The following is a 27,875-nucleotide window of genomic DNA, read 5'->3' as shown; positions in this document are numbered from 1 at the left end:
TGAGAAACATTCCTTGCAGTCTGACATTTTTATCTCAGAAGAGTTATTTCTCTACTCATCCCACACCTCCAGATTTGATGTTCGTATTGCCAGATAAAATGTAGGACAAGTTAGATTTGAATTTCAGATTTTAAAGGAATAATTTTTTAGTGTTAGTATGTCTATGTAATATTGGGGAAATACTTATACTGAAAATGTTCATTTTTTTATCTGAAATTCAAATTTAGCTGGACATCCTGTATTTTTATAAATCTGAAAGCTCTATTTGATACATTATGAATTGTTTTAATTATTACTATCATGACCTAAAATTCGGGTGAGGGCAGTAACTTCAGGGGAAAAAACCTGATAATTAAAAATTCCTCCTAAATGCCAGGCTCTGTGTTCCTTCACAAGCACAGGAGAACTAACCCTAGTTACAGTGCTCTCAGAAAGGGACAGCTTTGTTGTCTGTGCTTTGCACATGAGGAAGCTGAAAAGCACTTTTTCCACAACTGTGTGTGAGGCAGGGATGGAGGGATGCTCTTCTGACTCCAATGCCTTGCTACCTCACCAGGTTGTTCTGAGGGGAGCTCTGTGTCCAGGCCACTGGCAGTTCTTGGCCTCAGTGATGCAGAGGAGGGCAAGGGGAGACAGTGGGAGCACTGGGGTGCAGGCAGTAAGGGGTGCACTGTCTGTGGAGAACTTAAGCACAATATAGAGCTGATGAAAGTCTGATTTTTGTGATCACTGTAACAGTACCAGTGATAAAACACCCCTCTCCTCAGGCAGACATCCTTGCCCTCCAATGGGCCACTGTTTGGTACACAGTTGGTGCTTAGGAAGTGTTACTTTCCTTTGTCTTCCTTCTCTCTTTTTCTCTTCCTTCCTCTTTACCCTGGGGCTGGCAAATAAATTTCAAACCACTTGCCAGCTCTGATTGGTGATGGCAGCCTGGACTGTTGGGTCAGGAAGGATTCTAGAGTTGAGTCTTGGCTGGAAACAGAAGGGAGCTCCGCTTGATCAGTGGTGTCTGCCTCGGGAAGGTGAGTAAGGAGCAGTAGTATTGATGCCATATGTTTGCCTTCCGGTGGCTAAACCCTGCAATCTTCAGATGCTGAATGGCTATTAACCATGAACCCAAAGCTTCTTCCTACTTAAGATGAAGAAAGAAAGAGGGAATTTCTGTCCATCATCTATATCACAAACCCTGTCCAAACACTGAACTCCTGAGTGACCTGGAGCCATGTGCTATGTGTACCTTGGAGGCACAAGCAGGCAGGCAGGAAGGGCACATGTTTGCTAGAGGCCAGCAGCCAGGGGCAGATTAATACCTCTCCTCCCACAAACTCTCACCGCGGGAAGCTTTTGCATGAGCTCATGCATAGTGTGACCAGAGGCCTCTGCTGGCGTGTGCCTTGTTGGAAGCAGTGGAGAGGAATGCCTTCTCTAATTCAGATGTGTGTATGGCTGAAGACAGGGCTACAAAAATAGGCTGAAGGCAGAAATTTCCATTCCTCTGTGTCCCCAGAGCAGTTTCCTCTTGGACACAAACCTCCACCTTCCTTAAATTCCCAAATTGAGTAACTGCTTGGAAGGTTTTCTTGGATTTTTTTTTTTTAATTATTTTTCCAGCTGTAATTTTTCTTCAATCTGGAATTTTGCTCTTTTCTGTTTCAAATTTCATTGTAAATCCAAGTTGAAAATCAGACATGATTAAATCGCCTTTGTGTACAGCAGGCTTTGGGCGTGCCATCTTTTAACGCTGAAATAGTCTTCTAATTAGATGATTCCATGATTACTCTGCACCTCAGTTTACCTCCCCACTCCAGAAATTGGAGGTAAAAATAGAGAGACCACAGGTAAGCCTTCAGATGGAGGAGTTGATAAATCTAATAAAGCCTTTAAGGTCAAGGAGAAGGAATGTTCAAAGGCATTTGGATAGCTTCTTGGATATTTAATAGCATTGGCAAAACCTTGTTTTGTTGAGTCAGTAACTTGTGGGTCTAGAAATGGCTTCTAAAACTATCTGGTCTATTTCCTCTTGGGGAGTGGTGGTGTAAAAGAGACTGTGATCCCTCATATGGCTCACAGCAACTTTGTATCTGTACAGAGGTCAAGATATTAATCACAATATGAAGAATATCACCCTTCGATGATTCTGGCATATGTATATCTAAAAACTGAAAATTTGATTTTCTTAACACACCAGTGAGACAAGTGTCTCCAAGGAAATGGGTCTAGAGGCTGGGCTTTGTTTGGTGTTTCTTCAGTTGAACAATTTGTTGAGTCCTTCATCATGCTTTCCCTCTGGAATCTTATTTTCCATCGTGTCCTTAAACCCAACTTCTAGGCCACTTAGTTGGGTCTCTTTACCAGACTTTCCGGAGCCACTTTAATTCCTACTTCAGAAAATGTATTCCCATGTAGATACTCCCAACTTGTCTTTCCCCCTCCCCTCCCCAACCCAGCCTTCGAGATATCAAGGAAGTCAGGTCAAACAAGCCATCCTTGACTATTTGTCCAAAATCCTGTGATTTCTCCCATGTCTGAAAGCCTGTTAGGAGTTATTGTCAATACTCAGTCTTTGCACTTGGTCTCTGATGATTGCCTACAGTTGTTTAAATTTTTCTTGAGGGAAAAGACCATTATTGTATGATTTTTTTCCCTCTATTTTACAGAATGCATAGCCCATGTTGCGCATGCTTGAAGTCATACTGGATTGCTAAACGTTTGGGTCTCTTGTTTATGCACCTAAGAACATGGAGCTTCTCTTTATCTCTGTGGTGTTTGACCAACATTTGCCCCCAACCTTACCCAATTACAGGAAAAATAGTGTTCAAAGTAGGAAGCAAGTTCTGTGAATCCACATTTCCTTTGTTGGGCAATGATCTAGCTGCATGTGGCATAACTTTTGCTGACACATAGGGTACTCACTCTTTTCTTTCTTTTTTTTTTTTTTCATGTCAGAAAAAAGACTATTTCCACTCAAGTCACAAGTGGTAAGGGGCGGTGGTGGTTTCTCTGTGACCTTGGGCGAGTCATTTCAACACCGTCAGTTGCAGTTTCCTCTTCTACAACTTTTCCAGCTCCAGTGTTCAGAGATTCTATGGCTTGGTGGCCACTCAATCTTATCACATCTCATTCAAAACATTTGTTTATATGACAAAGGGAAGGCCTCCCTAAGTTCCCTTTTTTTTTTCTGCTCTGGATCTCATGATGAAGGAAGGAGCTGTTGAAGTTAATAATCAGAGGCCTGCCTGGGCCTCCCCTCCACAGCAACTGTGGTTGCTTTTATCTCACTAGCCAAGACTCAGAGCCCACCTTGAGGATAGCGGCTTAACTTGTCCACAGGGACATCTAGATGTTCTGGTTTGGGGGAAATCATTCTGCTAAGTCTCTCTTCCTACCACTGTGTTTATCCTCCATGGTACAGAAATGTCTGCCTGTGGTTTTACAACACGGACCACATCAAGTCTTCTGTAAGAGCCTTTAGAAAATTCAAGACAAATTCTAGTGACTGCTAAAGGCTTTATTAGATGCCTTTTCTCTTCCTTTTGTGGTTGATGGCGACAAGACTGTTTACCACTGTTAGCCATAATTTTATGAGCTGTTATTTGGTGACTTATGTTTCTGCCATATCATTTGAGGTGTTGCATCTTGAGAACAGATGTTTTGGGTAAGACATAAGTTGATTTTCACTCATCAAAAGTTGGCCCTTGTGTTAAAGGGAGAATAGAGGAAACTATACTGTTATTAGGTTTTCAAATGCATGCTTACCTCCCTAGAAAGCTAGTCTGATTTCTGCCATGATTGGAGCGAGATCCAAAGCTAGCTAATTAAGAAATATCTATTATCTAATTGCTGCTATGTTTAATGAGCTTTTTAAGCTTATTATTTCAGACAGAGAGATCATTTTGTGGAATTTTAAAAAGTCATTTGATTGGATGGATCTTGGTCTTCTAAAGGATGTGCAGCATTTTTTCCTAAGAAGGCACTGTTCAGTGGGAAGTGACAGTGGGATTAGTCCTTCTTGTTAAGTAAATTCAGCGTGTGATTTATGTGCTTGTACTTCCACACAGACTCAGGGAAGCAATTCCCCTTTGAAACATACAAAATAACTTTGCCAAAAAAGAGGAAAATCAGAGTTTCAGAAGAAAGTAAGTTGTTTGGATTAGAACTGAAACCATGTGGGGCCCAGAAAACTTGTAATATTCTACCCATTAATAAGTAAATGTGCATGTACAGAAGAGGGGGGAGCCCAGCTATTTAGATTCAAGAGAATGTAAGCCTAATTATATTAGACAATGGTGAGCTCAATAATTCCACTTTCGATCCATTGCTGTGTGAAGTTCATCATTTTCTGTTTCAAGTTATTGTTCATTTCAAGAGCCACACAGTGAAAAAGCATGTAAAGACTTTGAAAGAGGACTTGGTGCCTTCCCCGAAAGCTGGGTGAAGCATTTCTTTGGAAACATTTCTGCTGAGGCTATGCACTGACTGGCTGTGAGTGGGCGTAGGGGGTGAGCGTCTGTGCTTCCCCTTTTCAAATTTGTTTACCTTCCATGCGTCTCCATGGAAACAAGACCCACTTCTGAACTGTCTTTAGGGTTGTCCATAAGAGGAATGAATAGAAAAATAGAGATAGCTAAAATTCTCATATGATCCAAAAGAATCAGTCAAGGAGAGGGAAACTGAGGTTCATTGAGTCCCTCTTTGGGACTGATGATTTAAAGTAAGGTTTTTCCTTTAACCCTGAGAGTTACATGGCATTATCTCTGTTTTACATATAAGGGCCTTGAACTGATGAACATTTACTCAAACAGTAAGTAACAAACTCAGATTTGAACTCAGGTCCGTCTGATTCTGAGACCCACACTTTTTCTATAAAACCACATTACCAGTACTGTTGACCTTCCCTCCCACCTCCCTCAAGCATTTTCCAGAACTATATTAAAATGGGCCATGCTTGATGTTACCTTTTTTTGGGTAAATAAAATGCCTGTGAGGAAAGAGATACTAGGAAGAAAGAAAAAAAAAAAATTAACTGGCCCAAATAAGCCAAGCCTGGACTCAACAGTAGCACCAGCTGCATGATGAACAGTTGCCCCAAAATTTTTGGAATCCTAATCTGATCGAGTAAAGCTACATTTAGCTAACAATCCCTCTACTAGAGGACCTCCATTTACCAACCTGTTAGCTGAGTTCCACTTTGCAGAGAAGATAAAGTGATGGACAGGAAAGAGTTCTGCAGATCTGGGTTCGAATCTCAACACCTGCTTGTGGGAGCCCATACTAGGCCTTCAATAACTTCTCTGAGCCACGGATATCAGCAGGGTTTCTTGATAGTGCAGGACCTGGCCCCCAGGTATTTCAATGAGTGGCAATAGGCAATACCCTTCACATATCCATTTCCATCCACAATCTATCTCAGATATTTATAAAATTTCAGTCTGTAGGAGGGGTCCACAAGGGCTAAGAAAGAACTCACCCTAAGGGAAGTAATCTCATATGGTGAGATGGGCCTAGAAACCAGCCTGGGAATTGGAAAACAGATGGAGACTCACTACTGTCTTGTGGGCATCATTAGACTGTCTACTGGGCATCTTGTGGGCACCAGAGATTAAAATGCTTCGACATGCACACCATAGCACTAGAGCTTGAGCAGTTGATTGTGGGGCCCCCTGACTCCCACCGCAATGGAACGTAACACAAAAGGAGCATTCCCCTGTTTATTTTAGGATTGCAAGGTCTCTGGCATTGAGGTACACATATTTTCAGCTCTGATGGTGCCCTGGCAGTGGAGACAGAGATGGGACTGCCAGCTTGGAGTGACAACTTCATGGGAAAGGGAGGACCTGAGGCCAAAAATTCTAGCTCTATAATTCATAGAGGGTAGTAGACAACCAAATTGGATCTATGAGACATCTAAGTGGTCCTGAGTCTTCCCAGAATTATATAGGTAGGGGAACTCTTTAAATATTGCACTTCCTATGGTCAAAAAGGCTTTGAGCTTTAGAGCCATTGGAATTTAGATGGAGATGATTCATTGGAAAAGTTACCCTTTAGGTCACTGGAATGATGAAGCACAGTGCCAGGCCCATAGTAGGTCTTCAAGAAAAGTTAATTGTCTTGATCTTTCTGGGGAGTAATCAGGATTTGGCTAAGTGAGCAAGTATAGGACACGGGCAGGATTTTGCTGTGCTACCCTGGATCTCAAGGGGCATTCAACCAAAGAGATCAGCTCTCAGGGTGTAGTCTGAAAGAAACATTAGACAGGAAAAGGAGAGAAGGCGTAAATCCAGAAATTAGCTGGGAGGATCTGGAACCAGCAAGGCCAAGCCATGCAGCCTCCAACTGGAAGGGCTGGAGGAGGCGGGAAGAGATCCAGAGGGGTGGGGAGACTTAACTCACTTAGTACTAAGTGGGGGCTAAAGCTTAGGTGCTCGTCTCTTCTTTTGACTTTTTAAAAATATGATTTCAGGCTCACAGATAAGTTATAAGGATAGTATAAAGAATGTCCATATATGTTTTCCACCAGTATGTCCCAATGTTAACATTTGACCCCTTTGCTTTATCCTCTATTTATCTCTGTATCTTCATACCTTGTTATTGTTGTTTAGTCACTAAGTTGTGTCTGACTCTTTTATGACCCCATGGACTGTAGCCTACCAGGCTCCTCTGTCCATGAAATTTCCCAGGCAAGAATGGTGGAGCAGGTTGCCATTTCCTTCTCCAGGGGAAATTCCTGATCCAGGGATGGAACCTGTATCTCCTGCATTGGCAGGCAGATTCCTTACTGCTGAGCCACCAGAGAAGCCCTATCTTCATACCTACTATATATTTTTTAGAACTGTTTGAAATACAGTGTCCCTTTACATGTGTCACTGGGTATTTCCTAAAATAAGAACTTTTTCTTTATTAACCGTAGTATGATCATCAAGGGCTTCCCTGGTGACTCAGATGGTGAAGAATCCACCTGCAATGCGGGAGACTTGGGTTCACTTCCTGGGTTGGGAAGATCCCCTGGAGGAGGGCATGGCAACCCACTCCAGTATTCTTGCCTGGAGAATCCCTTGGACAGAGGGCCCTGGCGGGCTACATTCCATGGGGTCTCAAAGAGTTGGACACAACTGAACAACTAAGCACAGCATAGCATGATCATCAAATTCAGGAAATTAATTTCATACAATATCATTAACTAATGTACAGACCTCATCTGATTTTACTGGTTGTCCCAATAAGATCGTTTAAAGCAAAGAATATTCCAGATCACACATTGCATTCAGTTGTCACATCTCTTCAGCCTCTTGGACTTGCAACAGTTCCTTAGTTGTCTTTCCTGATATTGACACTTTTAAGAATACAGTTCAGCTATTTTACAGAGTATGTTCAGTGGGATTTGTCTGCTGTTTCCTCCTGAGTGGTTTCAGTGATAGATGCATTTTTAGTGGGAATAGCACAAACATCATGTGTTCTTCCCAGTGCATCATATCAGGAGGTACACGTCCATTTTTCTCATAACCGACCTAACCTATTTAACTTTGATCATTTAGTTGAGGTGGTGCCTGCTAGGTTTCTGCACTGCTGTGTTTGCTTTGTCATTGATAAGAATCTGGAGGGCAGCCACTTTGAGACTATATAGATATTCTCTGTTATTTCTCAAACTTGCTCACTGTTCTTACCATTGTCATATTTTCACAGAAATCAGTGATCATTGTGATGATTACCGAATGGTAGAACCCAATCTCCTGACTTAACTATTTCAGCTGAGTGTGTGAGGACATGTCTCACACAGCCTCCATGCCTTAGCTTGCGTGCTTCTGTTCTGAAATGCCCTCCTACCCCTTGTCCCTCAATATTTGACAATAATTTCTTTCAAGACCCAATTCAAGATTCATCTCCAAAGACTCTTCCCATGACTCACTGCAATCTACAGTCATTCTCTTGCTTTCCTTTCCACTCCTGCCTTTAGATGTTTCTTAGTTTTTAGGTATTTCTTGAAGCCTTGACTTTCACTTATGACATGACTAGGGCTACATCATTTTTACATTCTTCAAACTGTCTGTGGTGAAGGGCCAGTGTGTGAGAATTTCCAAAAAAATGAGGAAGAATCTGTTGTCTTATGTGTGTGACCCACCATCCAAGTTCAATAACATGGAAGTGGTCGCTATTGCCCTGTTCACCGAGACAGCCCTATAGACCATGTTCTTGAATGTCATGGCAACATCAAATTGCCCTAAAAGTTTCTAGGCTCAATATAAGCTGGTAACATCTTGTACTTAACATTTCTATACTTGACATGGGCCAGTAATATTTTAAGCAGCACGTTTTAGAGCATTTCCTCCTCTTCCCCAAATCCACCACTTACTCCCAGACTCAAGAGTGGTATATGATGGAAATTAGGTGAGAGAGAAAATTCTTTCCCTCAATTGCCTCCATTCCATTTAATTTTGGTGAAGATTCCCCTTTGTGACATAATTGCCACCAAAAAGATCTGAGACTTCATGGGTGAGGAATCAATGAACAGCTGCTCCTAAGAAAGAGTGAGTTTGAGGGACATGAAGGGAACACAGGGATTAAGAGAAGTAACCCCTGACAGTATAATATTTTAAAGGAATAAGGAAAGCTGCATTTACCAATAGAATAATTCAGTCTACAACAATCACATCAATGAAAGAACTAACTCTTCTACTCTATTTCTCTTGGTAAAAATGGAGCTCTTCATCTGAGATCCTCAATATTAATATAAGAATGGTCACTTGGGCACTGAGGTCACTGGGACAATGAGGGAAGCAAAACACAACCCTCATGAAGCTGATATTCCACTGGGGAGACAGTGATGGAGCCAATGAAAATTAAATCTCCCTGAGATTATGGGAGCTATCTGGGGGTCAAAGATGACCTCCTGGAGGATGTGATGTTAACAGTGAGAGCAGAAGGTGGGTAGAGGTGGGATGTGGGAATGGAAAGACCCCAAGAGAGATGCCAGTGTGTGCAAAGGTGGGTTGAGGAGCCAAACCAATGAAGGACTGCCAGCAGTCCACCCCCAGAGGATGGAAAGAGCCCCAGGCAGCGGCACAACCAGCGGGAAGCAGCCAGACCCAATGTCTTGTGGGCTGGTGAGGGTTCTGGTCTTTGAGTCACGGGACTCCATATTGAGAGTTCTTGACCTAGGGAGTGATTGGCCAGCTCATGCTGTCAGGGTGGTCTCTATCGTAGAGAGGACGAGCTGGAAGATCAGAGTGGGCTTGCCGGGTTGAGTTCAAAGCCTATTTCTTCAGTCCTGTCTGGAGGTGACACTGGCTCAGATCAGAAAGTGGAATTTCTTGTCTTTTCATCTTTGGGGGACCTGCCAACAACCTTTGAGGGATGGGTAGGCAGCGTTCCCATTTCTCAGGTGGGGAGCCCTTTAGATGAGGTCCTGATTAGGGTATTTCTGCTCCCTATCCATAGTAGAAAGAAACAAGTTCTCTGAAAGGCAGAGACTACAGGCCACATGGAGCCCAGGTGAGTGGGCTGCTGAGAGACTGTTTGGGGGCCAAACACTCCCCTTGACAAGGCTCAAAAAGCCATTTCTACCTCCTTCTGCCTCACCACCAAGGTGGTTTTCACCCAGCAGATCTTGAGAATGATAGGTCTCTAACAGGAAATTAAAACTGAGTTTTTAGGTAGGACCTGTGAACAGCTGTTAAAAGTCTTGCTGATGGGGAGTAGAGGGGCAGGGTAGCGAATTAGTTCAGAGTTGGAATTACAGCATGTTTTGAAAGAAATAATGTGATGACATTCAAAGGTAAAGATAAATCAATTAGAAGTCATATGCACAAAATGATTTTCCTTTCTCTGATTCATTAATTTGCAACAGTGTCATTACTCAGTAGTGTATTCCAGTCAGGCATATTGCTTTTATTTTTAAATACTTATTTATTTTTTGGCGTGTGAACTCTTATTAGTTGCAACATGTGGGTTTAGTTCCCTGATCAGGGATTGAACTTAGGCCCCTGAGCTGGGAGCTTGGAGTCTTAGCCACTGGACCATCAAGGAAGTCCCAGGCATGTTGTTAAAAGAATAAGACAACATTAATAGTAAGGAAGTTATCATCTATTGAGTATTCGCCAAGTTATCATCTGTTGAGTATTCACCATGTATCAGAGGCACATACCCAAGCATTTAGATTATATAAGCAGATCCAGTACTGATGACAAACCCTCCATGGTAGGATTTTATTATCATAACCATTTTGCAGATGAGCAAGCTAAGGCTTCAAGGGTTTAAGCACCTTACCCAAGGCCACACAGATGTAAGTGAGGGAGTCCAAATAAGAACCTGAGTTTGTCTGGTGTCCAAGCTTATAATCTACTCCCAGCCATGGAGAAGGCATCAAGGGTTCTGTGAGGTTTATCTGCTTCATGAATTAGAGTGAGCACATTCTTTCTCCCTCCATGAATGTCACTTTCAATCATAGGTACTATGGCTCTAGGAAATGAGCAGAACTCTGGATATATCAAAGACATATGTCTGGCTGGTGAAGGTCAAGTGCCTTGTATATATGTCTCATCGGGACAAAGGTTGAGAAATGATGGTCTAATAAAGAAATAACTAAGACTGACCCTGGGGAGGCAGTGTTGGGGTGGGGGGCTGTCTCGGCACATTCCCCTTTGATTTGTTCTTGCTTCTCTTCTACTCCACATCCAGGGGTCCTTCCCTACGGGCTATACGGCTCTGTGCCTCCCTAGATCCACAGGCTGAATCCTGGGGAGAAACATTTGCTCTGGGGTGCCAAGCAGTGAGGCTTGTTGGGACCTAGAAACCTCCTCATTTAAAATAATCTGACTGCACCCCTTTGACAGTCTCCCTGAGAGCAGTGGAAGGGAAACTTCCGGGGGTCAGGTTGACACTGCCGCTCACCTTGATGTCCTCAGTGGTTTTCCTTATCCTTTGTGTATATGCATGCTCAGCCACTGAGCTGCATCCGTCTCTTGTGACCCCATGGATGGTAGCCCTCCAGGCTCCTCTGTCCATGGGATTTCCCAGGCAAGAATACTGGAATGGGTTGCCATGTCCTCCTCCAGGGGATCTTCCCCACCCAGGAATGGAACCTATGTGTCTTTCATCGGCAGGCGGATTCTTTACCACTGAACCACCAGGGAAGCCCCCTTAACCTTTTTTACAAGATGGCAGTGTCTCTTGGATCTGTACTCTTTCTCTCTAGCCAGGCTCTTGCCAGGGGCCCCTCCCTCTCTTTTCTAGAGATATTTAGCCCCTGGCAGCTCCCCAAGTGCCTCTGGGACCCTCTGACCTCCTTAGCTTTGATGTGCTGACCTTCCACCTGAAATAGTCCTTCTTCCCTTTCTTTTCTGTACCAGGTCAGCTCTCTCATCCTTAAGACTCAGCTCCGTGGTAACCTTTTCTGGGGCATTTTCTCTCACTTCCATCTCCACCCCTGCTGGGTTCTCACCTTCTTCTTTCTAGTAAGGGCCTATTTCTATCACAGATGTTCTCACATTGTGTTATGTGGGGTGTTTTCTGCTGGTGTCCCCATTCCCCCAGGTGAATTGTGTGCACATTAAAGCCAGCGCAGCACTGGTCTGGTTCTTTACCCACGAAGAAAAATGGATGCGTTGGGCAAGCAGCTGTCTCGTTTTCCCCAGTGTTGTTCAGGTTTGTTCACCTCATTGCTCAAGGTGAGTGACAGAGCCTGCACGTATAGTCATGTCTTCTGATAGCAAGTCCGTATTCGTCCCTATTGCAGGTCCCTCATAGAGGTTAGCAGTGTGGGCTCTGAATTTAGACGAACCTAAGGCTTCATCTAATCTACCACCTGCTACCTGTGTGGCTTTTGGCAAGTTGCTTGACCTCTCTTGGCTTCGGTTTCTTATCTATGGGGTGAAGATCACTAAAGCAAAGAAAATACTTCATGCACAGGACATAGGAAGTGCTCAGCAAATGTCAGCTGTGGGTGATGCGCACAAAACAAAAGCTTTGATCATGTGTGGACATTTAATCTCATCTAAGTAGATATTCAGTTACACACATATGAATTAAGTGCCTTCATTATTCAAGGTGTTTGCCAGAGGCAGCAAAGAGAAAAAGACTGAACTCGTCCTAAAGAGTCCATAAAAGATTTGGAGGCTAACACTTATCAAATGACTCAAATTCGTAGAATGAAACCCACTGCTGAAAGTAAGGGCTTTGAGGTTTCAAAGAAGGGAAAGCTCATCTCCTGTCGAGTAATTAGGAAAGGCTTTATGAAGTTGTCAGTAGTTGAGAGGGCCTTGAAGTGTGGATAGAATTTCAGAGGTCTGGAGAGGGACCTGTGTACTCTTGGCAGAAGAGGGAAAAGAGTCAGAGCAAAGGCATGGAAGTTGTTCATAAAATATCAAGTTTCCAGGTGACTTTTCATATAGATTAGGTTTGTGAGGGTCTTGGGACATAGGCCTGGAAATATGGGTTGATGGTAAAATTTCTATTTAATCTAGGAGATAAATGGGGAACCACAGGCTGCTGTTTCTTACCCCACTAACGTCAATATTTTCCAGGCTTCTGAGGCACACTTTTGCTAGTGGGAGGAAAGGGGAGATGGTTCCTATTAGTGCTTTCCTCATGACTTCTACTAGATGCTGTTGCCCCATCCAAATCACCTTGACTGGCCTGTTGCACCCTGCCCCCAGCTGCTGGCAGCTCACAGCTGCCCCCCTTCTTCTCCCAGAATCACCCTTAACCAACCCAATAGGAGCTGCCTAGCCCAGAAGGTTGACTCTCCCCTTTAGAGTAGCCTGATGCCAGTGACTGATCACAATAAGCTGTAAAAGCCCAGTCGCTTGTCTCCAGGCAGGACGGGCTCCATGCAGGAACTCACACTCAGGAGCTGCCCATGGGATCAGGGGCTGACTTAGCTCTGGCCTCTGCCCTCTTCAGCTTCCCTCAATCCTCTTCCCTCCAGAGAGACTCCCTTGCTTAATCACAGGTCCCTGAATGCTCATCTCAACTGTGCTTCTAGTGAACCTGACCTAACACATCTCCTCTCCAAAGGAAACCTTCCCATCTTTTCTCCCTCAGTGCTTTCTTTTGTACACCTGTGACTCTGGGCCAATCACACAACTTCTATCCACTTTTCTGGGATTTAACCAGCAAGGGATCACTGAAAATATCAGTGACGTGGTCCTGACACCTGAAAGACAGATAGCCAGGAGCCACAGACTTAAAAATGGTTGGAGTGAATGAGGGGAAAGGGAGTTAGTAAGAACATGGCTTCATAATGGCACCTGCATGCTCCTGAGTATAAAACCAGGGGTACTTGTGATTTCTTATTTACTTGGGAATCTTTCAGTGCAGGTGTCCAATACTCAACCCGTTATGATGGAACAATAGTAATCTGGTGGTCATTAGGACTGCCCTGTCTGGGAGCATGGCAGGACTGCTTTCCCCTCCTCTTTGAAGCTAGGTGTGGCCCAGTGACTTGGTTTGGCCAATGAAATATGAGTGGAAGTGACATATACCTCTCCTGGGCAAAAGCCATTGTATCTTTTTTGAAGTTGTTTCCCTCTATCATGGTGACCAACAGCATTAGAGATGGCAGCTGCTCTATCAGCTCAGATTCCTGAGTAAGTACAATGAGTGCTGTGTTTGCTGATCCACAGTGGATGCCCCTATGTTCAAAAAAAGAAAAACAGCTGTTTTAAACCACTGAGACTTTGGGGCTGTTTATTGCTGCCACATACTGACTGGCACAAATGATTTTTTGTAATTACACTAGCATGCCAGGTACTGTTCTAAATGCTTCTCATGTGTTGACTCATTTAACCTTCATATCAACCCTGTGAGATAGATACTCTTATTATCCCATTTTATTGTTGAGGATATTGAGGCCCAGAGAGGTTAAGTGTCTTGTCCAAGGTTCTATAGCTAGTAAGTGGCAGATCCAAGATTCAAATCTAGGCAACCTGATTCTTAATCACTATGTAGATCTCACTAGAAAGATAACTTAGTGCTTCCTGCACTGTGAAAGTCCAGATGTAAACTGCTTTAGGCACAGCTGGATCCAGGATATCAAAAGATATCAATTGGAGTCACGCTCTGCGTTCTGCTTTCCTCTGTGTTGACTTTACTCTCAGAGGCACTTCCAGCGAGGACGTCTTTTCATCTCTAGGTTTAGGTTCTGTTACTAAGCAACTAGAGAGGAAAGGACCTTTTTCCTCCTCCCACCCTGCCCCAATTCTAGCAAAAAGTCTTTAGAGAACCATCTTTCTTCCACTTTCGGTGATTTAGTGCAGCTTTATCTGAAAAGGGACAAATGAGTGCAGAGCAGGCCTGTGTAGGATGACAGAGGCGGTGAAGAACTAACTTCTGTGAAGCTGCCAAAGAGCCAGAGAACTCCAAGATCTGCAGTTGCCGGAGTCGTAAAACTTAACAACCACCGCCCAAATGAATACCATTTTTATTGTCAAACATTGTCATGGAATTAAAGATGGCAAAGCTTCAGCTTGGAAATCCCTGGGACTTGTATGCATTGTTGGAAGGATTTCGGAGTTTTATGTCCTCTTTCTTCCTTGCCCTCAGTTCCTCTTAACTCTCCATCCCTCAGCCCATGCTGCAGGCTCATACACAGTTCTAGGCACAGATATATTACCCCCAGACCCGTCCTCCAACACACACACTGTCTTTGCTTTTGTCTCCAGAGGAGTACTAGAGGGAGCACTTCGGGATCAGAAGCATGTGTGTCTAGCCACTCAGTTGAGTCCGACTCTGTGACCCCGTGGACTGTAGCCCACCAGGCTCCTCTGTCCAAGGACTTCTTCAGGCAAGAATGCTGGAGTGGATTGCCATTTCCTTCTCCAGGGGATATTCCTGACTCAAGGGTCAAGCCCACGTCTCCTGTGTCTCCTACATTGCAGGTGGGTTCTTTGCCCGCTGAGCCATGAGGGAATCTCCCAGGGATCAGGGAACTTGTGAAGACCAACACTTAGTTCTGGGTCTGACTCTCCACCTAAAAGACATGGCCGTGGACCAGATGATTCCAGACAAACCTCTTTTTCATACTGTTCTCGGTTCCAGCTCCCTCAGCCCCAGCTTCCTCCCTTAACAACATCCCGTGGCCCAGAGCCCTGGACCTGTCCCTGGCTTCAGCACAGCCAGGGTGTGCTGGGGGACTACCTGGGGGACTACCCCAGGCTCAGTCCCCGCCCGCAGTGCCCCCTGTCAGGGGCTCCCTAGCGCTCGGCTCACCTAGGACTGCCGCTTCATTGCACTCCGCCGGTACCACCCACACAGTCTCAGTCCTGTCCTTAAAGAAGGAACATCTTCCAGCCATTCACTCCAGCCTCCTGCCTCAGATGGAATCCTTTCAGGGCCCAAATGCAGGAAATAATACAAAAATCCAAATAAAGCAAACTGCATGAAATGCACTATGGTATGTTGCCAAAGAAATGTCCAAGTTGGCATGGAGATCTTCCTCTGAACAACTCACAAGCTTCATGGCTGTTCTCATGTCTCCATGAGAGAAAGGGTGTTTCAGAGGATAAGGGACTAGACTCCCCTCCAGGGTCAGCCTCTCCCTTAGCTGCGGTGTAACCTCAGGCCTGGAACTTAACTTTTCAATGAGCTTCAGTTCCTTACAATAAAATGGTGATCATAACTTCCCCGGTGGCCCAGACAATAAAGAATCTGCCTGCAAATGGTGGGAGACCCGGGTTTGATCCCTGGGTTGGGCAGATCCCCTGGAGAAGGGCATGGCAACCCACTCCATGGAGTGGGTTGAGAATTCAATGGACAGAGGAGCCTCGCAGGCTACAGTCCATGGGGTTGCGAAGAGTCAGAAACAACTGATCGACTAACACTTTCACAACAAATACAGTCCCTCTTTGTGCTTAGAGGGTTGTGCGTGTGTGCTAAGTTGCTTCAGGCGTGTCCGACTCTTTGTGATCCTGTGGACTGTAGCCCATCAGGCTTCTCTGTCCATGGGATTCTCCAGGCAAGAATACTGGAGTGGGTTGCCATGCCCTCCTTCAAAGGATTTTCCCCAACCCAGAGACTGAACCTGAGTCTCCTGTGTCTCCTGCATTGCAGGCGGATTCTTTACCACTGAGCTGCCAGGGAAGTCTCTCTTTCTGTCTTTATGCTTATAGGGTTAAACAAGATCATGTGTGCAAGCCATGTGCATGGCACTGGCCTGTCACAGGCTTGTTGATTGCTGAAGATGACTATTTTCTGCAGCAGAAAGTTGTGTGGAATACTATAGAACTGTTTAAAAAGAGAGAGAGAAAACTCTCTATGGATGGGTAAGTGTTGCAGTGTTCAATGACAAAAACCAGGTGAAAAACAGCATGTGTTGATATCATCTGTTTAGGGGGAAAAAAAAAGAGGAAAAATAAAAATTTAGTTTAGATAAATGTAAACTGATATAAACTCACAACACATCACCCCATACTCTAAAGTTACACAGGAAAGGAAGCGAGTAGGGGCCAGGGACAGTATCACTGTATACCTCTTGATCTATCTCAAAATTGTGCCCCATGCAAATATAGAAACTGTCCAAAGACTGAGTTTTAAAATATTAACAATAAAATAAGACACTCTTGTTTATTTGTTGAAAGTTGTGAGATTCGGGGTGGGTTTCATTTTTCACTCCCAGAGAACACACAACAGGCTGAAGAAATGTCATTGCTTGCAGACGCCTTGGAAAGTTACAGAGGAAAGATATAAACTCTGTGCAGGCACCCAGTCTCTGGTCAGAGGTTCCTACGAGGAAGATGGAGCCAGTTAGCAAGCCCTGAATTGCTGTTTTCATCGTCATCATCACCATCGAGAGCATCCAATGGAACACTTGTGATGCTTTTCCATTGACGTGATGGCTTCACACATCTTAGCTCACTGAGTTCTCCAGCATACAGTGAAGTCAGCATTCACGTTTTTATGATTCTTCTTCAGGTGTCCTTCTATGGCCTGTAGAAGGCACTGTCCCTAGCCCTCCCTTAGGCCCTGGTACTGTCGACCTCATGGCTTCTTATTATAAACAGTGGAAGGCCCTTCCCGCGGGCTCCCTGGCACATGCACTAGCCCAGCCATGCCAGGCATGTTGAGGAGTCACAGCCCTGGGAGCCGCCTGACGGGAGCTGATGGCTCCACCACCCCAGCCGTGGGACATCTCTGAGGCCCCTACACAGTCTCCCGAGTCCCAATGGGGTTAATCCTCAGTCGGTCTCTGAGGTAACCTGCTCCTTAAGGCATGGTGGGATGGCTTCCCTCTTTTCCCTTTCTCACCTCTCTCCTCCCCTCCTGGTGTTTCCTCCGATCACCAAGCAGATGGGCTGTGGGCTCTCATGTCTTCGTCTCTATGTCATTCTCTGAGGGAGGCCAGCCCTATCAAAATCACACCCCTCACGAGTGAAGAGGCAGGGGCCTGACCCAGACCCGATTCCCTCCACCCCTCCGTTCTGCTGCCCTCAGACACTCGCTGATAAAAGCCCTCCCTAATACTGAGACCAAGAGGGCAAACTTTCTCTCGACACTCAGGTGGAAGAACGCTCCAGAGCCAAGCGCAGAGTGCTCCGGGCACCCGAGGATACAGAGCAAAGAGAAGCCCGGTATCAGGTAATGAGCACATGAGCATTTAAACAGTTGTGCTTTCTGAGCAACATTTTAAAAAGTGTTGTGATTTAGGGCTTCCCTGGTGGCACAGTGGATAGGAAAGTGAAAGTGAAAGTTGTTCGGTTGTGTCCGACTCTTCGTGATCCCATGGACTATACAGTCCACGGAATTCTCCAGGCCGGAATACTGGAGTGGATTGCCATGCCCTTCTCCAGGGATCGAACCCAGGTTTCTTGCATTGTAGGTGGATTCTTTACCAGCTGAGCCACGGGAAAGCCCAAGGATACTGGAGTGGTTAGCCTATCCCTTCTCCAGCGGATCTTCCCAATCTATGAATCGAACTGGGGTCTCCTGCATTGCAGGCAGCTTCTTTACCAACTAAGCTATCAGGAAAGCCCTGTGGATAGGAATCCACCTGCCAATGCAGGAGACATGGGTTCAGTCCCTGGCCTGGGGAAGATTTCACGTTCCACGGACCAACTAAGCCTGTGTTACACATCTACTGAGGCCTGCATGCTCTAGGGCCCATGAGCCACAAGTAATGAGCAACTGTGCTGCAAGTAATGAAGCTCATGAGTCTAGAGCCTTTGCTCTGCAACAGGAGAAGCCACCTCAGTGAGAAGCCTGTGCACCGTAACTAGAGAGTAGGCGCCGCCCGCCACAACTAGAGAAAGTCTGAGAGCAGCAACAAAGACCCAGTGCAGCCAGTAAATACCTAAAGCTCTCCATTAAAAAAATTAATAGATGTGTTGTGATTTAAAACAAACAAGGTTCATGTTTGGAATATAACTGTAGATATCCATTAAGGCTTTCTCACTAATGCCCTGCTTTGATTTGGCTTTACCGTACCAAGAATTAAATTGTCATGTAGAATTGTTGATTATTTTCTTTTTTCAAAAAAAACACGTTCGTTTGTGTATTTTTGACTGTGCTGGGTCTTCGTTGTTGTGTAGGCTTCTTATTACAGTGGCTTCTCTTGTTGTGGGGCACAGGCTCTAAAGCACAGCTGTGGTGCAGGGCTTAATTGCCCTGTGTATGTGACCTACTCCCAGATTAGCGATTGATCCCATGTCTCTTGCATTGGCAGGCGGATTCTTTACCACTGAGCCACCCGGGAAGCCCATTGATTATTTTTTTAAGAAAATTGATCATCTCTTGAAGTGGGCTCTGTGGAAGGTAACTGCCATTGAAGCTTTGAAGGCTACTAATACTGGGGCCAAGACCCTGCAGGGTGAGGAGGGGCATCCAGAGGGCTGAAAGTTCCCAGTTCATGGACTAGCCTGTGCGTGGTGTGCACTGGGGCTCAGGCCCGGCTGGACCAGGTAGAATAAATGTATGTGAGTGATCAGGCTTGTGGATCCACACTCTCCCTCCCAGGCATGGTAAGATGAGAAGAAAGCATCAGTGAATGGAGACACTCATCTGGTTTCCAGGGGTCCAAAGGGCTGGCCTGCCAGGCACCACGCTGAGCCAAGCTTTGTCCTGGGGCAGCCTGGAGTCATGCCCGAGGTGGTGGCTATGGACAGTGGCAGGACCCTGGAAGCCATGTTCAAGATCCAGCCCCCTAGGGAACATGCAGCCTGGTGAGGTGGGGGCCTTTGACCGGGTCAGGGGTTCATCCAGGCACAGGAGGGATGGCCAGGTGGGTGTGTGGTGTTCCTAGGTGGCTTGTGTGCTGGAAAATGTTAAATGATAGAGATGCAAGGTCTCGCAACATGGAACCCACTGCCTGTTATAGCTTGTATCACTTGTGTTGTATCAGGGAGGTGGGGGGAGAGTCTGTCTTCAGGGCACGGGTTCCTGCAGGCTGAGGGTCATGTTTCACGCATTTTAGAAAGTCTGTTTCCTACCACAGTGCCAGACACTCAGGAGGAGCTCCATCAATGAGTGCTGAATAGAATGCTGGAGGAAATGTTCTGCATTCCAGCATCTTCTCTGAGAGAGAGATTGGATCAGGGGAATGGAGAGGTTGCTCTTCAGTCATCACAGACGAGTGGGATGGCTGGTGACCTGAGTGAATGCATCCCCCGGTAGATGCTGTGGCTCTGGGGCTCTTATTACTATCTCCACACGACAGCAGCCCCAGCCGTGGATTCACTGCGGCTGTGACTCCCGAGGGTTCGTTTGGCTATAGTACAGGAGCTACAGCTCCAGCTGGCTGGGAGCGTCTGGAGGGCCCAGTGCCTGTTCAGTGACTGATATTCCCCAACAAAGTCATCTTCTCCTGAGCAACAGGGACGCTACCTTTGGGCCCTTCCCTGTGACGTGGGCCTTCTTTCTGGCTGCCCTAGGAGTGGCCAGGATTAGCCTAGGACTTTGACTATGAGGGAATGAGAATACTGGAGCAAAACTTTAAGGTGGAAAATGTGCTCATGGGTCAGTAAGCACAAGAATTCTGCGAGGAGGGTTTTCCTCACACCATCCTCCCCTCTGTCCCTCTCCACTGCCTGCCTCCAGCCTTCCCTCAGCTTATTTTGTTTTTCCTCTGACAAGGCTGGTTTTCTCCCCTTTGTCTCAAAGGTAATGTTGTATTCCAGGAGCCCACTGCTGGGGTTCCCAGCTCAGAGCTCACTCTTGCTGGTAGAGAAATCGTGGACCACTTACTGAACCTGCCGGGGCCTCAGCATCCCCATCTATACCCTGTGCATGCTGCTCCTGATAGCATCTACCCTACAAGGCTGTTTGAGGATTAAATAAAGTAACCACTGTACAAGGCTCAGAAAACTGCCTGGAACACAGTAAGGGCTGCACAAGTGTTGATTAATGTTATTTCCTGGTAGAGCATTTTGTGATGATTAAATACTGCCCTTGAAAGGATGCTGCCCAAGCTCCTGGGGTTCTGCAGAGAGAATGAAGGTCATCTGGAAACAAGATGGCCTTGTGTTGGGACATTAGGAGCCAGTGCCCTCACGTTTGAAGTTAGTCAGTGTCTTGACCTTGCTGTGTGACCCTGGGCAAAGCAATTGATCTCCCTGGGTCTTAATTCTTTTTATCAGAAATAAAAGAGAAGAAAAAACAAAATAAAAGAACATCACATAGTCTTATTTCACAGAACAGTTTGGTCCCTAAGGAGGACTAGAGGGTCTAAACAATGTCAGGGGATGTTTTCGGCTGACCCTGGAGGATGGTGGTTTTCATCTATTAATATTATCTTTAAAACTCCCGAGTGCCTGGGGAGAGTTTCTTGTCGATGAGATAGAAATGAACCCTTTCAGGTTATGTTTCCAATGAATGTGAATTCATGTAAGTTAAAAATAGAAAAGTATTTCCTGGAAACTGTGGTTGTTCAGCGTCTTCCTTATCACTTCTCTGACCCCAAAGGAGTGGGGACAACTTATCTGAGGCTCAGAACTCCCCGATCCGTGTTTGCCCCATAGGCCTTCGGAACTCTGCCTTTGAAACCTACACTGGGACACATGTTAACCGAAGGGTTATTTCTCATTTGTGAAGATATTTGAAAAAGAAACAGAAATCAAGTTTCACTTGGGTATACATACTTTATTCTCTTTATTTTAAAGACTAATTTTGCAGAGCAGTCTTGGGATCATGTTAAATTTGAGAGGGAGGCAGAGATTTTCCATACACTCCCTGCTCCCACACATGAATGGTCTCCCTGTTACCAACTTGCCCCATCACAGTGGTAGGCTTATTACAGTTGAACTACATTGACACAATGTCACCCAAAATCCAAAGTCCGTGGCTTACCTTAGGGGTAACTCTTGGTGATGTACATTCTACGGCCTTGGATAAACATGTAAAGATACCCGTGCTGTGCTGCGCTTAGCCACTTCAGTTGTGTCCGACTTTTTGCTACCCTGTGGACCGCTGCCCACCAGGCTCCTCTGCCCCTGGGATTCTCCAGGCAAGAATACTAGAGTAGGTTGCCATGCCCTCTTCCAAGGGATCTTCCCAACCCAGGGATTGAACCCACGTCTCCTGCGTCTCTTGCATTGCAGGAGGATTCTTTACCACTGAGCCACCAGGGAAGCCCATAAAGACATATACCCACCATTATAGCATCGTACAGAGCATTTTCACTGTCCCTAAAAGTTATCTGTGCTCTGCCTTTTCATCCCTCCTCTCCTGCCCCTGGCACTCATCTTTTTACTGTTCCCATGGTTTTGTCTTTTCCAGAATGTCATTAAGTTGGAATCATACAGTGTGCAGCCTTTCCAGGTTGACTTCTTTACTTAGTAATATGCATTAAGTTTCCTCCATGTCTTTCCATAGCTTGATAATTAAAACAAATTTTATTTTATTTTAAATTATTTATTTGGCTGTGCCTGTGTTGTTGTTGTCTTAGTTGTGGTCACTTGGGATCTTTGATCTTCATTGTGGCATGCAGCATGTGAATTCTTGGTTGTGGCATTTTCGATCTAGTTCCCTGACCAGGGACTGGACCCAGGTCCCTTATATTGGCAGCTCAAAGTCTTAGCCACGAGACCACTAGGGAAATCCCACTGATAAATTATTTCTTTAGTGCTAAAAATCTTCCATTGCCTGGATGTACAACAGTTGATTTATTCACTTGCTAAATGACATCTTGGTTGATTCTAAGTTTGGGCAATCATGAATAAAGCTGCTATAAACACTCATATGAAGGTTTTTGTGTGGACATAAGGTTTCAGCTCCTTTGGGTAAATACCAAGGAGCACAGTTGCTGGATTGAATCGTAAGAGTATGTTTAGTTTTGTAAGAAACTGTCAAATCATCTTCCAAAATAGCTGTACCATTTTGCATTCCCACCTGCAAAGAATTTGAGTTCCTGTTGCTCCACGTCCTCACCAGCATTTGGCATCAGTGTTCTGGATTTTGACCATTCTAACATTGTCGGCATGTAGCAGAATTCACTATTGTTTTAATTTGCATTTCTGTGATAATGACATGCATATTTTTGTATGTTTGATTGTAGTCTGCATATTTGTCTTTGGTGAAGTGTCTGTTAAGGTCTTTATTTTGTGTGTGTGTGTTTGTTTTTTTGTTAAGGTCTTTAATCCCTTGTTTTGATTGGATTGTTCATCTTCTTATTGTTGAGTTTTAAGAGTTCTTTGTAAATTTTGCTTGGCAGGCTTTTCCACACGTGCCCTTGCAAGTATTTTCTTCCAACCTGTAACTCATTTTCTTATTCAGTGTCCTTCATACAGTTTTTAAGTTTAATGGACTTCAGCTTATCAATTATTTCCTTCAGGTGTGTCCCTTAGGTATAATACCTAAAATGCCATCACTATACATTTTGTTTTATATTTGAAAAGGCATTGTATTTACATAATGAGAGAAATATGAAAGTGGGGCTGCCCTATACAATCTGTGATGAGTTTCAGGGCACGGGTGCTGTTGATCTCATCAGCATCCGTCTATCACCTCCCAGAAACCCTGATTTCCATTGGTAAACCCTGTATCTCTATGGAAGTTGACACCACCAGCTTTAGAAAGAGAATATGTGATCTAGCTAATCAATAGACCCAGGCCCTGGTCACAGTTATTGGTTCAGTGTTGGGTAAATGGCTAAAGCTAGTGTGAGCAGAGTGAAGCTCAGGACTCTAGTTTAAAAATCTGGGACAAACACATCCTCTTTTCCTCACAGGCAGTATGATTTATCTCTATGAGGAATAAAGGTGCTACAACCAATTTTTGCTACCTGGAAGGCAGCCATCCTCCAGACAATACACAGACAGAAGAGATCAGTGCTGAGAAAATGTTAGAAAACAGAAGGGAGCCCTAATGAGATTCAGACCCTCTGGAACAAATTGTGCCTGGAGACTGTTCTCAAGCTGGACGTTGGGGTTACGTGATCTGATAAATTCACTCTATCAGTTAGGGTCTAGTCAGGGCAAGAGAAACCACACCAGATATTTCAAAACACAGGGGCTTAATAAAAGAATTTGTTACACAAGCGAGAGATCAAAAAGAGGATGCTGAGGTAACCCAGAGGTTAATAATACCTGAGGTCAGCAGAAAAGGGTCAGAGGGTGGTTAACAGAGCTTATGACCTTGGAAGTCGGTCTCACGAGACTGATACTGGGCTCCTGGGGGGCAGCTGTGTGGCTCACAGACCCTAGAAGTTCTCAGACCAGTGATGAGAGCAAGAGACTTGACAGGTGCTCACATCCCCAAGGAGCTGCCGGGGGCTGCCTGATGCTCAGTGGATGAGGAAGCCCCTCCCCAGGTGCCATGGCTGATGGTAGGCTCTGGACTCTCTACAGGGATGTGTGAGGGGCCTCGGGGAGTGTCAAAAGGGGTTGGGAAGTGGAGCCCACTGTCTACTCTTGCTGGAGAGACACTAACAGGAACTGAAAGTCAGAAATGAAGTTCTCCTTCTTTTCTTTCATCTCCCAATATTCCTCTAATGCCTCCTATTAGCAGAACTTCACAGAGAGCCAGCTGTCATCAGAGTCTGCGAAAAGTGGCTTATGGGGACCCTTCCAGCATCACAAAGCAAAAAGGGGATGAGAGAAGAAAGATAAGAAGCAGGCATGATGGTGGACACGTGAAGGTGGACTACACCAGCACTGCATGGGTAGAAGGTCATCTCCTCTCTCTGACTCTGGACGTATTGTGGACCAAACCTTGGCAGAAAACACTTAAAGAAAAATAAATTCATGCCTTCAGCAGTTAGCGGAGCATCTGCCCTCCTTCTGAGTCACCACCATACTGTTTGTTCACTTCCCCTGCTTGGAACCCCCTCTCTTCACTTCCTGTTCTCATTCTGCAAGCATGCGTTGAACACCTACTGTGTGCTGAGCACAGGAAACACAAGATGAGAAGGAAAGGAACCTGACCCCCTGCTCTAGGGGCCTTCCCTTCTCTTTCCTAAATGCCCCTCCTTCCAGAAAGCTTCCCACATGTCTTTCCCAGCACTCCAGCAAAATCCTGCAGCCTCTGCCTGGGTCTGCGCATGGCTGCAAGTGATTATCTACAAGTATGTGTGTATACGGACATGTCATCTTGCTTTTAATGAGTGCTTTATTTTTGTTGGTCCCATCTTCCCCCTGGAGCGCGTAAGAAATTTGAAGGTTGGGTTTCTGTTTCCTCTGTTGCTCATAACTATGTGAAACGGGCAGGCAGCTGTGCTCCAAAGGGGAGAAATCCAACCAGGGTTTCCAGAGCCACAGAGCAGCACTTCCAGTGCCTCGGAAGATGCAGCATGGGTTCCTCACACCCATTCTGTGTGGTCCTGACATCCCGATTATATTGGTTCTGTTGTGAGCAGACCTGTCACTCTCCCCTTCCACCACAGGAATGAAAGCTTAGGTGGCTGCCATTTACCTAAGGGCTCGCAGCTGGCACATCACAGAAGCCACACTCCAGCATCTGCTCCTGCTTCCATGGGTCCACAGCTGCATTCACAGTGCCACTGACCTTAATGGGTATGGGTGTGTGGTTACAAGGGCTTCCCTGGTGGCTCAGTGGTAAAGAATCTGCCTGCAATCCAGGAGCCGCAGGCGGTGCTGGTTCAATCCCTGGGTCGGGAAGATCCCCTGGAGGAAGGCATGGCAACCCATTCCAACATTCTTGCCTGGAGAATCCCATGGACAGAGGAGCCTGGTGGGCTACAGTCCGTAGGGTTGCAAAGAGTTGGACACGACTGAAGCAGCTTAGCAGGCATGTATGCATGTGTTGTGACATATTCCCCCGAGGCTTACTCTGTGCTGGGTGCTGCAGCTTTCCAAGACCGACTGGTCGGTGTTACTGCTATTCCCACTTTTATAGAGGAAACCGAGGTTTTCAATAGGTAAGTTAAATAGTTTATGTAACCTGTAACTGGGAAAGCTGAAACTCAGATCTAGGTCTTTCTAATACCAAAGGGCATGTTTTAATTGCTATGCCATCCTGCCCATAACTGTGATTTAAAATGATGATTCAACTTCTAGAACTCACTTCTCTGTGCTGATGTAACCAGGCTCTGGAGTTCAAGCATCAGGGTTAAATTGCAGCTCTGCAGCTCTGGGCAAGAAGTTTCGCCTCACTAGGCCTGTTCCTTCCTCTGTACCATGAGCATTAAACAAACAACGGAAAAGTAGCGCCAACCTCATAGGTTTGCTTGAGGATTATATGAAAGAGAAAAAATACACGTGTGCTTTCCACAATGCCTGGCACAAGGCTTATCCTTATAACAGCAATAATTTTTACTCCTGGCCTTGGCCAATCGGTTTGGCTGGCAGCTTCCTTAGTAAAACCATGCTCATCAGACCATTGTTTGCACTCAAAGGCCTGAGTCCGAGGAGCCTCTGATGCTCCTGAAGCTTGTAACACAGAACCATCCCTACAGCTGCTGGGGAAAGCCTGTGCGTGCAGCCGGCCTGCAAACCCCAGGCCTTGTTGATGTCCTGTCTTAGCCGGCCCGCTCAGCTGCTCCACACATGCTCCATAAATGGGAGTCATTAGCGGTGAGCCCCATAAACACCCCCTCCCAGCCCTGCTGAGCGCGTGTGCTGGCTGTGTGGCAACCGCTCGGTCAAGCTCATCAGCCCAGATATGAAACAGCTATCAGCGTGTGTACAAACCAGCATGCCCTAAAAAGAGCCTTCCCGGGGCCAAGCGGGGGCGGCTTCTCCTGGCGCCTTGCACAAACTCTGCTCTCACTCATCTCCCCATAAAGGACCAGTTAGTTCAGACGAATAATCACAGCCATTTGGCTCAGGCTCCTCCACAGGGACATTTCAAAGTGATGATCTTCTTTGCATTTAATAAAACTCCTTTATTAGTTTCCCCATCCCCCAAGTTAATTGAGGGAGCAGATTTGAAGCAAGGGGGCTGATGGTCTTGGGTTTGCCAAGCTGAACCGATTCTGTTGCAAGCACATACAAATGCTGTATGCACGTCCAAGTGGCTGAGGTGAAAACACGGGAGCTGGGAGCTGGGAGCTGTGTCACAACACGCTCTTGTTCACTCTCAATAGATTCTGGGTTCTGGTGGAACTTGGGCTGTGGAAAGAGCCACAGCAGGCACGAAGCTTATGCTACACTGGGGTGGGGAAAGGGACATGGAAGCAGGAGGAAGCTGGTGTCTCAGTGAAAGGATGGCAAGCACATCAGAGAAGTGAAGGTTAATAGCTCTGATGCAACCTTAGAGACCAGATCTGTCCTGAGAAGAAGGCAGAATCAGATGTATTTAGCAAGTGTTTCCTTAGGTACAAGGATAACTTCAGAAGCTCTGTAGTCCTCTCTGAGTCTCAGTTTTCCATTTACAAAATGGAAATAGGGATAGAAGATCAGGTGTTGGAGGCAGCAGGGTATCAAGCTGGGCTGACACTTGAGGCATGAAAAAAGACAAAGTCATTGTCCGTCTTTCCCCTGAGGGTATTTCTAGGTGGGGCGCGGGAAGGGGGGAAGCCCCCAGTGTGGAGTGTGGTGAGCGGTCTTTGGGGAAACCATGGCTCAGCAGGAAACCAGTCCTGATCTTGAGGCCAAGCCTCCAAGACTCCCTGGCCCTCCGCCAAGGAGTGGGAGGGAGAGGGGGAATCCAGAGTTCAGGAGCAGAAAGAGGAAGAGAGAGAGAGGGGTCCCGAGGACAAGGAGGAACAGAGAGGAGGCAACTGGCCAGCTCTTGGGGTGGGGCAGCAGCTAGGCAGGCAGGAGGGTCTGCAGGACTGCCTCCCCAGCAGCAGGAGCCCCAGGGCCTGTGCATCCAGTGCAGCCGCTGAGGGAAGGTCTGGGGCACTGCTGGTTCTCCTGAGGCTTGTGGAGATTTAGGGCTCTGTCTGCTGGTCACTTACATGGCCATGAACTTCAGCCCCAGTGGAACCTCCCAGAATCCCAGGCAGACACCACTAACTGAGGCTGGGTCCATGTCTCCCAAGAGGTGGAAGTTTTCTATCTCAGGCCTTTGTCCCAGTACAGCTTCTTGCCTCTTCTTATCTCTTCTTGGGAGTCTGGTTGGTGGGTGAGAGATGCAACTGACAGCAAGGGCACCCAGGAAGGCAGCAGGTGCTACAGAGAGAAATGGACAGGCAAGGGTCTCCATTGTCACTTTGCCAACTTTGGAGCCTAGAGGCTAATGACAGATACATCAGACATGGCACCCTGGATAGACTCAGATACTGGGGATGGACCAATAACGGGGAGCTGCACAGTGACTGGCTAGAACACAGGCCCCAGCCCCTGAACCCCGCCTGTCAAGCCACCCACAGCACTTCCCCCATCCCCTGCTGGTCCCATGGGTGGCCCTAGTGGATGCTGAGGCTAGGACCACCACCTCCCCTCCCCCCCGCTCTCTGCCCCTTCCTCCTCCTGCCCATATTTAGAGAGCTTCCCAGGCTGACAATGACCCAAACCTGAATGCTGTCTCTCTCTGCAGAGGGGACTCCTTAT

The 27,875-nt window shown here is 46.1% G+C and overlaps 1 long non-coding RNA gene across 2 annotated transcripts; it reads left to right on the top strand.

The window, feature by feature from the left end:
* The first annotated feature begins 919 nt into the window (after positions 1-919).
* LOC133071758 (uncharacterized) lies at positions 920-24,180 on the top strand. Of its 2 annotated transcripts, none has more exons than XR_009696519.1 (5): positions 920-1,025; positions 14,658-14,873; positions 17,491-17,568; positions 18,653-18,741; positions 23,929-24,180. It is a non-coding gene; the product is annotated as an uncharacterized LOC133071758 (long non-coding RNA). The 2 variants fall into 2 exon arrangements; XR_009696518.1 differs by having other exon boundaries at positions 23,926-24,180.
* Positions 24,181-27,875: the final 3,695 nt, after the last annotated feature.

This window comes from Dama dama, chromosome 17 (genome assembly GCF_033118175.1).
Source record: "Dama dama isolate Ldn47 chromosome 17, ASM3311817v1, whole genome shotgun sequence".
Taxonomy (NCBI): Eukaryota; Metazoa; Chordata; class Mammalia; order Artiodactyla; family Cervidae; genus Dama; species Dama dama.
Note: the sequence above shows the minus strand (reverse complement) of the source record. Positions and strands in the feature narration are given on the sequence as shown.